At 36.5% G+C, this 9993-nt stretch overlaps 1 pseudogene; it reads left to right on the plus strand.

The window, feature by feature from the left end:
• The first annotated feature begins 3362 nt into the window (after nucleotides 1–3362).
• Nucleotides 3363–3634, plus strand: LOC128097798 (non-histone chromosomal protein HMG-17-like; annotated as a pseudogene).
• The last annotated feature ends 6359 nt before the right edge of the window (nucleotides 3635–9993 follow it).

The following is a 9993-nucleotide window of genomic DNA, read 5'->3' on the forward strand; positions in this document are numbered from 1 at the left end:
TGTGTTTTACAAGTTATGTTATATATGTTTGTAATGAATTTCTCAAGTTTCAGGATGATTGTTGTAGATCCAAATGTAATCTAACTATGAGACAAATACAATTCTGATTCTATCAAATGAAATTAATGCAACTGTACTACATAATAATATTAATTTTATAGACAAGAGATTCACTTATAATTACAAAACACTTACTTTGTTGTTTGCTAAAATCAGATATAGTCTTAATTACAGAAAAATATCAGTGCAAATATTTTATGCCTTCCTCATCAGAGAAACAATTATATCTGTAAAATAGGAGATTGAGAAAGTTATTATTATTATCTAAGGGATCATATACAGTCTGTCATGAGAGCATGCAGGAACACTTTAGAATTCCCAGTTACCTAAAAATCAATCAATTTTAAAATGCTCACTTACCTAAAAATCATCAGTTATCATTCATGAGAAAAATATTTGGTCTAAAGCCTGAAGATCTTCATTTAGTCTGACTTAAATTACTCAACCACCCATAGGATCTCACAGTGTCTCTGAACTAACAACCAGGGAGCCCAAAGAGTACTGACTAGGCCCTCTACATATATGTGACAGTTGTGTAGCTTAGTCCTCTTGTGGGACTCCTAACAATGGAAGCAGGGGCTGTCATCAGTGCTTTGACTGGCTCTTGGGAATCTATTTGTCATACTGGGTTGCCTTGGCCAGCCTGAATACAGGGGAGATGCTTGGACTTATAACAGGTTGGTATACCATGCTTTGTTAATAACCATGAGAGGCCTGTCCCTTTCTGAATAGAAATGGAGGGGGAGTGGATTGCAGGCAGGGGGAAGAGTAGATAGGGTAAAGGAGTTGGAGGAGAGCAGGGAGGGGAAACTACAGTCAGGATGTATAAATAAATTAAAAGAAATTACTCAGCCACATTCATTTTGTGAAAATTGAAATACTAACTTCTTTATATTTCACACTGTTCCCCTATATATTTCTATATTATATTGATCTGAAAATATAATATTTTACCAAACCGTGATTATGATGGAGAATTGTACTTATGAAATCTTAATAATGTGGTTGCACAAACAATGCTTACACAATGAAAATACTAGTTGACATTCCAACATAGAAGCAGAAAATCTTACAAGATCTTGTCTTTAGATGAAGTGCTACCTGTAATCCGTGAAGGAAAATCGGTTTTCTCCAGGGATGAGGCCCTTGATAATTTATTCAACAGTACATGATCATTCCTGATCACATATATAAGAGACACTAAATGGACTTAGGATGTTAGCATGTTGTTTTTGCACGTACACACACACACACAGACCATACACACACACACACACTGATATTAATTAAAGCACAAGAAAGGAAGAGAGCACGAGGTTGATAGAGAGTAGGGGAAAACAGGATAGGAGGTATGGAAAAGTGTGGGTTGGAAATGAAGTAAATATAGTGCTGGTATGATATTCTCAAAAGAAAATAATAAATTAAAAGTCTTTTAAAAGCAAATGTTTCATGACTCATCCCATCTTCACTGGTGTGGTGACCACACCTGTTCACAGAGGAAAAACTGTCTCATGCCAAAGAGGCCACCCAAGTGTCTTCTGTGAGATATTGGAACACTGAAAGTCTATCTAATGAACTTTTTCCTGTGGTCCCATGCCTGGGATGTCAAAGATCAGCTCTGTGATGGCACTGGGATCTGTAGATGGAACATCCTGGACTCAATTATTCTTCTGCATATGCTGATTTGACTACATTCAAATTTTTTATATAATATTCAATAATGTATTATATAATTTACAATAGGCTGCTTCCATTTTTTTCCCTGTAATACACAATAGTATGGGAAACAACTGTTGTCTTCATGTCTTATGGAAAACTAAATATAAAAATATTATCAGTTAAATATATCAATAAAACATTTGCTTATTGTTTTAACTGAAATTATCTTTTCTTTTTCTTTACTTTTTTATTATTATTAAGAGATCTTTTTTTATTCATTTTATATACCAACCACAGATTCCCCTCTCCTCCTTGCCCAGCCTTACACCCCAATTCACCCCCCATTCCCATCTCCCCCGAGGCAAGGTCTCCCATGGGGAGTCAGCAGAGCCTGGTACATTCAGTTGAGGCAGGTCCAAGCCCTGCTTTCCTGCACCAAGGCTGCGCAAACTGTCCCACCATAGGCACTGGTCTCCAAAAAGCCCACCGCCTGCCTAGGGTCACCCTAAACAGTTCAAACTAAACAATTTTAACTGAAAATATTTTTAGTAAAATTTAGTAACAAATAATTTTATGCTTGACTTCAAATTTCACTTTTGTCAGCAATATTATATAATGAAAACATCAGAATATTTATGAAGATAGTGTGTTTAACAGTATGTATTTATGGTTATTGGTAAATAAGCATAAGACTGTAGCAGGAATCTTAAAAGGTCTTATTAATAAAATCAAACCTGAGACCAGTTATTGGGGTGAACACTGGAAGATCAGAGAAGCAGAACAAGCCACAGCTTCCTCACCTCACCAGTTCCTCAGCTGATCCTATTTCCTCAGACTGGAAGCCTCTTTGTCCTCATCCAGAATGAATCTCAGCTGAACTGCTTCTCGAAAGCCTGAATGCTTAACCAGGCAAAAGCTTCTAGTTTCTGGTCTTCATGCCTTATATACCTATCTGCTTTCTGCCATCACTCCCTGGGATTAAAGGCTCACTTTCTGGGATTAAAAGCGTGAGTCACCATGCTTGGCTGTATCTTTGAACACACAGAGATCCAGGTAGATCTCTGCCTCTGGAATGCTAGCATTAAAGGCATGTGCTACCACTGCCTATCCTCTATGTTTAATATTGTGGCTGTTCTGTTCTCTGACCCCAGATAAGTTTATTAGTGTGCACAATATTTAGGGGAACACAATACCACCACATAAGACAAAAATATGGAATGAAAGGAAAACAATCACATTGCTATAAGTCTGTGTTGTTATCATTAAAAACACAAAGAAATCACTTAGTATTGGATTCTATTATCCCAACTCCAGTATATAAATGAGACTTGAATTAAGATATTTTGAACTCAGCTGGGAGGTAGTGGCACACGCCTTTAATCCCAGCACTCTAGAGGCAGAAGCGACTGGATTTCTGTGAGTTCGAGGCCAGCCTGGTCTACAAAGCCATTTCCAGGGCAGTCAGAGCTACACAGGGAAACCCTGTCTTGAAAAACAAACAAAAAAAAAATTTTTTTTGAACTATATTGACAATAGCATGTTTCCTCTGACTTTGTACTTTAAAAGGGTATTACAGAAGAAGCAGCAAGAACGACCCCCGATGGACCAAACCGCATTCAGCGCTGACGTCCCCAGCCACCGCCATGCCCAAAAGAAAGGCTGAAGGGGATACTAAAGGAGATAAAGCCAAGGTGAAGGACGAGCCACAGAGAAGATCTACAAGGTTGTCTGCTAAACCTGCTCCTCCAAAGCCAGAGGCCAAGCCTAAAAAGGCCTCTGCAAAGAAGGGGGAGAAGGTGCCCAAGGAGAAAAAGGGGAAGGCCCATGCCAGGAAGCATGTGAATAATCTTGCAGAAAACAGAGATGCCAAAAAGACCAGGCCCAAAAAGCTGAAGGTGCTGGAGATGCCAAGTGAAATGTGTGCATTTTTGATAACTGTGTACTTCTAGTGACTGTACAGTTTGAAATACTATGTTTTATCAAGTTTTATAAAAATGCAGAATTTTGTTTTACTTTTTTTTAAGCTATGTTGTTAGCACACAGAACACTTCATTGTTTTTTTGGGGGGGTAGGAACATGTGTCACTCACAAAATGTCTCCCAAGCTGGACTGGTGATGGTTGATGTTGGAAAACATCTTTCCCTGCTAATTTTGAAAGACTCCTCCTGGCTCTCAGGAGAGACGTCCTGGTGTTGACATATGTGGCCACCATGGCACAAAATGCCTTGTGTGGGAAACTCTAAATTCATTTTTGTGTCTTCCTCTCCCGGACCATCAACATAGAATTAACTCCCTTCAAACTAGATACCTGTTGGAACCTGATCCCCAAAATTGGTTTTGCAGGTCTATCAGGCAATCTGGACTTTGCAGCGTTATCATTGTGTCCTCAAAAGAGCAGCGGTTCCTTTTACAAAAGACTGTGGATCTTCAGATTGATAATTCTGCCGTGTTCGTTTGGTTTCCTGAAAGTCAGGGTCGGCTTGTGAAAAGTTGTCAAACAATATCCTCAATGTGAACTGTCAGCCCTCACTCTGAGCTCTCCCCCTTTTCAAAGCATCAAATGAAGACTCATCGGGTTTTATAGTGGCTTTCTGATTTTGGTAGTCTATACAAGAAGGGAGTTTGGAAGTTCTTGTATACTGTTAATGACTGTCTGCCCATGTCCTGCCTGAAAAACCATGATTGTTTATGGAAAGTATCTTTAATAAAGCTGGATGCAGTTTGGCTTGGGGGAAAAAAAGGTTATTACAAATATGGCAAAGAATGTTGTATACCAAAAAATTCAAATTTCCTACATTTTTGCTTGCTCAAATATTTCTGTAATTTAATTCACTCCATGTGTTCTCCAGGTTGATGAATGAGTTATAGAGTTCATAATGGACTTTGAAAATATAGACCAGTAATAAATGATTGGCCTGGACAAACATTAAGAGGAAATGAACATCAGTTTATCATTTTAGTGCTAATTACTATTACACTTTTTGCAACTGAATTCATCTCAAGGGTAATGTTCCAATATTTTATTTTTCAACTAGCATCCCTTTAAGTCTTGACATATTCAGTTTTGATCATGTCATGTAAAAAAGTATTGATTGTTCCATTTTCTTGTTTTAAGAACAAATAGTGTTAAAATACTGTTTTCACCTATTTCTACTCCATGCTTTGTAAAGACTCACACCTCCACACATTGTTCAACAGCTTCATTCTGTGATTTGGAAAGTGGGGGCTATCCGTTGGTGCTGAAGGGATACATTGCTATGAACAGGCATACATATTTCCATCTTCAACATTAGCTGTGTAACTCAGTGGCAATGGAGGCCAAGGAGTGTAGAAGGAGTTTGAGCAGCCACTGGCTTTTATCCGGAGATGGAAGAGCCTGCCAAAGAACCAACAATTAATCAGCTGCCATGCTGACTGATGATTTTCCCACATTCAAATCTATCACTGTGACCAAGTAAGATCTACTGTTTACTCAGCGGATGGATAAAGTAGAGCTAATATATAGTTTCTAAGCAAATAGATCATTAATTTTGTTAAATGTGGGGGCAGGGGAGCCTAAATCTTCTCCCAAGCAGTATTCCTTCCCTTCAGAGAAAGAAAGATAAAGCAAGCAGAGGTTTATAAGGCAATAATGATACTTTTGGAAGCAACAAATCTGCTGTCAGCTTTTTATTTCAGCCTGCTCTTTGCAATTGTCACTTACTGTTAAATCTATCACAGGATTTATTAACATGTTAATTAAAATGGCTGAAGAAGATAAGAATTGATGGACTGAGGAGGCAGAAGATTGCATTTTTTCCTCATTCCTTCCTACAGTGCAAATGATGTCTGTATCAGACTTTATGCTCTTGCTTTTTCATGAGCTGAAATATTTAACTTTCAGACATTGAGTTAATTGCATTTCATTATTACTTGGTTTCTAATTAATTGAAGAGCATGCCATGAAATGACTTCTTAATGGCTTACAAATCCAACATTGGTCACCAATCAGCATCAAAGAAAGATGGCTTAAATGAGTATTGTCAATGGATAGTTTGAGACATAATAAACGGAAGTGCCAAGAACTTTGTTTAGGTAAATCAAATATGACTGACCAGAATAGGAAAAGTGACATGTACTTTCAAATGTAATTTATACTATTTTGCCAGTCATCAAATTTGGGTCATCATTATAAATGAAATGATTTATTATAAATACAGAAAAGATATCTTAATAAAAGTAATGAATTTAAATAGCCAAGGGAATAGAAATAAAGTTGCTTTATGTTAATAATAGCACATTTGAAATCCTTTTGATCATATATACGCAATTAGTATTTATAATTTCTCATATTTGAAATTAATATGGTATGTATTGTAAGCAATTGATAGAAAGGAATTGTAACAAATATGTTTTACTAGGTTTAGTTGACATTAGAATAAAGATTTTGTTCAAAACTGTTAAAGATTCAAGAATATAACTTAGTACTAGAGTACTTAGCTAAGCATGAGACCAACATATCAAAAAATTCAAGAGAGAAATACTTAAGTAAAAATAATATATATAAAATACTAGCATTTAAATAAAAATTTATATTGAACAGTGAGAAATTCTGTCAATGAATATATGTGAATAAAACTAAAATTCTTTTTGTCTCTTGCTCTTTTGTACACAATTGGTTCAATTCTCCTACGTTGCTCCAGTCTTCTTGTGTACATTATAAATAAAAGATCCATTGAAGGTTGGACATTCATAAAATCACATCTCTATGTTATCTGAATTGTTATTATGCAGAGTTAAAAGGAACAATAAATTTCAGTTTTATGAAAAGAGATATGGGTAAGACCAATAACATAGAGACAATCATCCTCACTGCTCACTGATGAATTGATAAGATGTAGCAAAGGCAAGAGGACAGCAAACTTGTCTCTTCAGTCCTATTTCCAGAACAAACAAGTAGATAAGTTCAGATATTTCATGTTGATATCTGTCTGGCTCATTAACTACTATCTGAGTTTCAATATCTTAATAATGCAGCATGTCTGAATATCTGAAATATCTGACTTATACTTGAACTCTTACTCAGTATAAAACAATTTGCAATGCAATGAATAGTTGTATATCTGAATATGAAATTGGTGTTAGTATAGTGAGAATATGGACTAATTTCCCTTTTCTGAATCTGTATCCTCTGAGTTCCATAAGGTTTTTATTTTAATTATAGATAATTTAATATTCTGGGAAAAGAAAAGACAGTAACAGCACAACCAAATCTTTTTGCAACTTATAATCTACTTTATAGCTGTGTTATGGTATGTTATGAAACTCAGGTAAAATGACTGAATCGTGACTATAATATTTTGTGTCTAATAAATGATCAGTCAGCATACAGAAAACAAAGCTTATTTCTTCATTTTTTATAAAGAAACCCCTTTAGGCATCTACAAAAATTCTAAGCCATTCTCAATTTCTAAACCAGAACTGAAGATGAGTGCTCACATTTCATAGAAGTCTTCTACCTACATCATGGAGCTATGATTTCTATACACCATATGAAAAGTGTTTTAACACAACACCGTACTAATTTCCATAGTGAACCAGAAATGTAGGTTCATACTCCACCAGGGACAACTCTGAAGGTAACCTATTGTAGTAAGGTTACTGTGCTTTCAAAATTTCCCATTATATTGGATAGATGGCTTCTCCTATCACTTTGGCTTCCACCAGTAATGTTCTCTTGTAGTCTGTTTTCCCATCTGTTTATTAGCCCATGGAACCTATTTTTAAATACAATCTGACAAAAGACTCAGGCTGCAGACACAGCAAACTTTATGGCAATGTCTTGGAACTAAGTTTTCCTGAGGAGAAAGTCTGCCAGGTTAGTTTAGGGTTCTTTCTGAGCACTCACAATTTTCACATTCCCAATGGAAAAAAAAAAAAAAAAAAAAAAAAAAAAAAAACCCGTGAGTCAGGGTTTCTGCACTCTCTCTGAATATTTTAAAACGATTCAGATTTGTTTGGCCTTTTTGGATAAACACTAGCATAAGAGCCTCTGATTTCTCATATTCACATCCCGACTTCTAGCATACCACACAGTTAATATTCTACACAAGTACATGCATATTTGAAGCAGCAAGATGATGCGTATAACTGAAGCTGCTCACCTCAGTTTTACTGCTCAGAACTGAAAGGGACGGAAATGAAAGGGAACGGAATGGTGGGATGAATGTGGCACTTGAGTCATCCTGGGTCTAGAGAGCCTTAACAAAGGCTGTTAACATTTATTCCCAATAAAATTATCTTTTCCAAATGATTATTTTAGAAGCCTATTGGCAGGTGTATTGCTTCTAGCTTACTGATCCTGCAGGGAAACACACTATCCCACAGCTGGCTTTGTGACTTGTACCGTAGATTAAATTGCTTGTTTAGAGGAGAAATCAATTGCAATTTTTCAAAACTTCACAAAATGCTTGCAATCTACAATCTAATCAAAATCTAAAAGCCCCTTGTAGATTAGCTTTATTGGCTGTTTTTACATTGCAGAACGGATGACATTTTTCACAGAAGCTCCGCTGCCTCATCTCTTCCTACTGTAGCACTACCTTCTTTCTGTACTTTCCAAGAGGAAATGAATTTGGGGGATGTTATTTCTGCTCTTCTGCTTATTTTCTTAATGAAATAAAAAAATTCAATAGACACCATTCTATTCTTGTTTATTTGGCCATTTATTGCAAATATCCATGACAGTGGACAGGAATAGCATATTGCCAAGGAACAAAATAACGGCTCACTGCTTGAGATCACACAAAAGAGCATAGACTAGTCATTCAATTAACAGTTTTAGTGAATATTTATTAGCACCAAACAAATGGATTATGGGAGTTAAATGGGAAAAACAATTGCTAAACTTCCAAAAAGAGAAAAATTTAACCCAGTAACACATTTTAACCTCAAATATATATGTGTATATGTATGGAAAATATTTACATAATATAGCATACAATACCATGCATGTACTACGTATAATATATAAATGACAGTACTATATGCAATGAAGATTTTCTAAATGAATTTGATAATTCTAGCTCACATAAGCAGAGACTACCACCTAATTTTCCCACACAGAGTGAATGCATGTGATAGTCAAATCACCTGTGCTTGTCCTCCTGGAACATTACTGTTTTTATTATTACATGGCTATTGTTATGCCTGGATCATGGGGACCCTCAAAAGACCACCACATAGACTGAATCCCAATATGTAAAAGCAAAGAGCCTTTATTTTCAAGCTCGGAGCTTGGACTCTCTGTCTGATATAGTGGTGAGAGAAAAGAGCCCTGAGCCTAGGCAGGGTGGAATTTTTAATCATGACAGAAGTCGGGTGAGGGGATTTCCAGGGTTCAGGACTCTGATTGGTTGACATTTGTCTAGGTGTATATGTAAAAGGAAAATAGGTGTATGACAGTCTCAGGGATATCTGACAATCTTATCTAAGGTTTGGAATGTTTGGGGATGTCTAGTACTTTCCCTTATATGCTGGCCCATCCTTGGGTGGATCCTTGGGTGGTGTAAGCTTATGGCTTGTCCTTGATCTGAGTATTGCCTGCCAGTAAGTCTGTCACAGAAGCTGTGTCTGGGCCTCTAAGCCTGTCATGGCAGTTGTGTGGTCAAGTTGTTTTGGTCGCCCCCCAACCTCACTCCACAGCTATGATCCCTACTACATGAAATTTTAGAAGCAGTGTATATTCCTAGTGTGTTAATGGAAAGGTGCTTTGTTACAACCCTAAGGCCACATTAAGTAACTTGCTTTTAAGATTGGGTAGTATTCCAAGTGATAAAACATCCATTGCCAAGCAGGGCAAACTTAATTTCGATTTTATTTTTAATTAAGAAAATCAAAACTCTCTTATTCTGCACTTCAGCACCAGTACTTCATATTAAATTGAATTACAAATGACTGGAGGAAGTAAAGCAATTGTGTATATCTATTTAAAATCTAAATATCTTTATTTGAAATGCCACCTCCACAGCAGACATAAATTTCAAACAAAACTTTCTTTGTGTACAGTAATGCCAAGATGTTTTAAATACTTGGAAGTCTTGATGTGATAAAGCAAAGGATAGCTTCCAAAGCAAGACTTTTTGGTGAGGATCAAAAGGGCACAATTGAAGAGTGAGCAGAATGGGTGACAAGGAACAAGGACCCAAGAAGGAGGGCAGCTGTTTTATGGCTCTTGTTTGAGCCAAGGTTCTCTTTAGAACTTGCTCAATTATTGCTTCTAAATTACTTATTTAT

This window comes from Peromyscus californicus, unplaced genomic scaffold (genome assembly GCF_007827085.1).
Source record: "Peromyscus californicus insignis strain IS unplaced genomic scaffold, ASM782708v3 Scaffold_5__1_contigs__length_169319896, whole genome shotgun sequence".
Taxonomy (NCBI): Eukaryota; Metazoa; Chordata; class Mammalia; order Rodentia; family Cricetidae; genus Peromyscus; species Peromyscus californicus.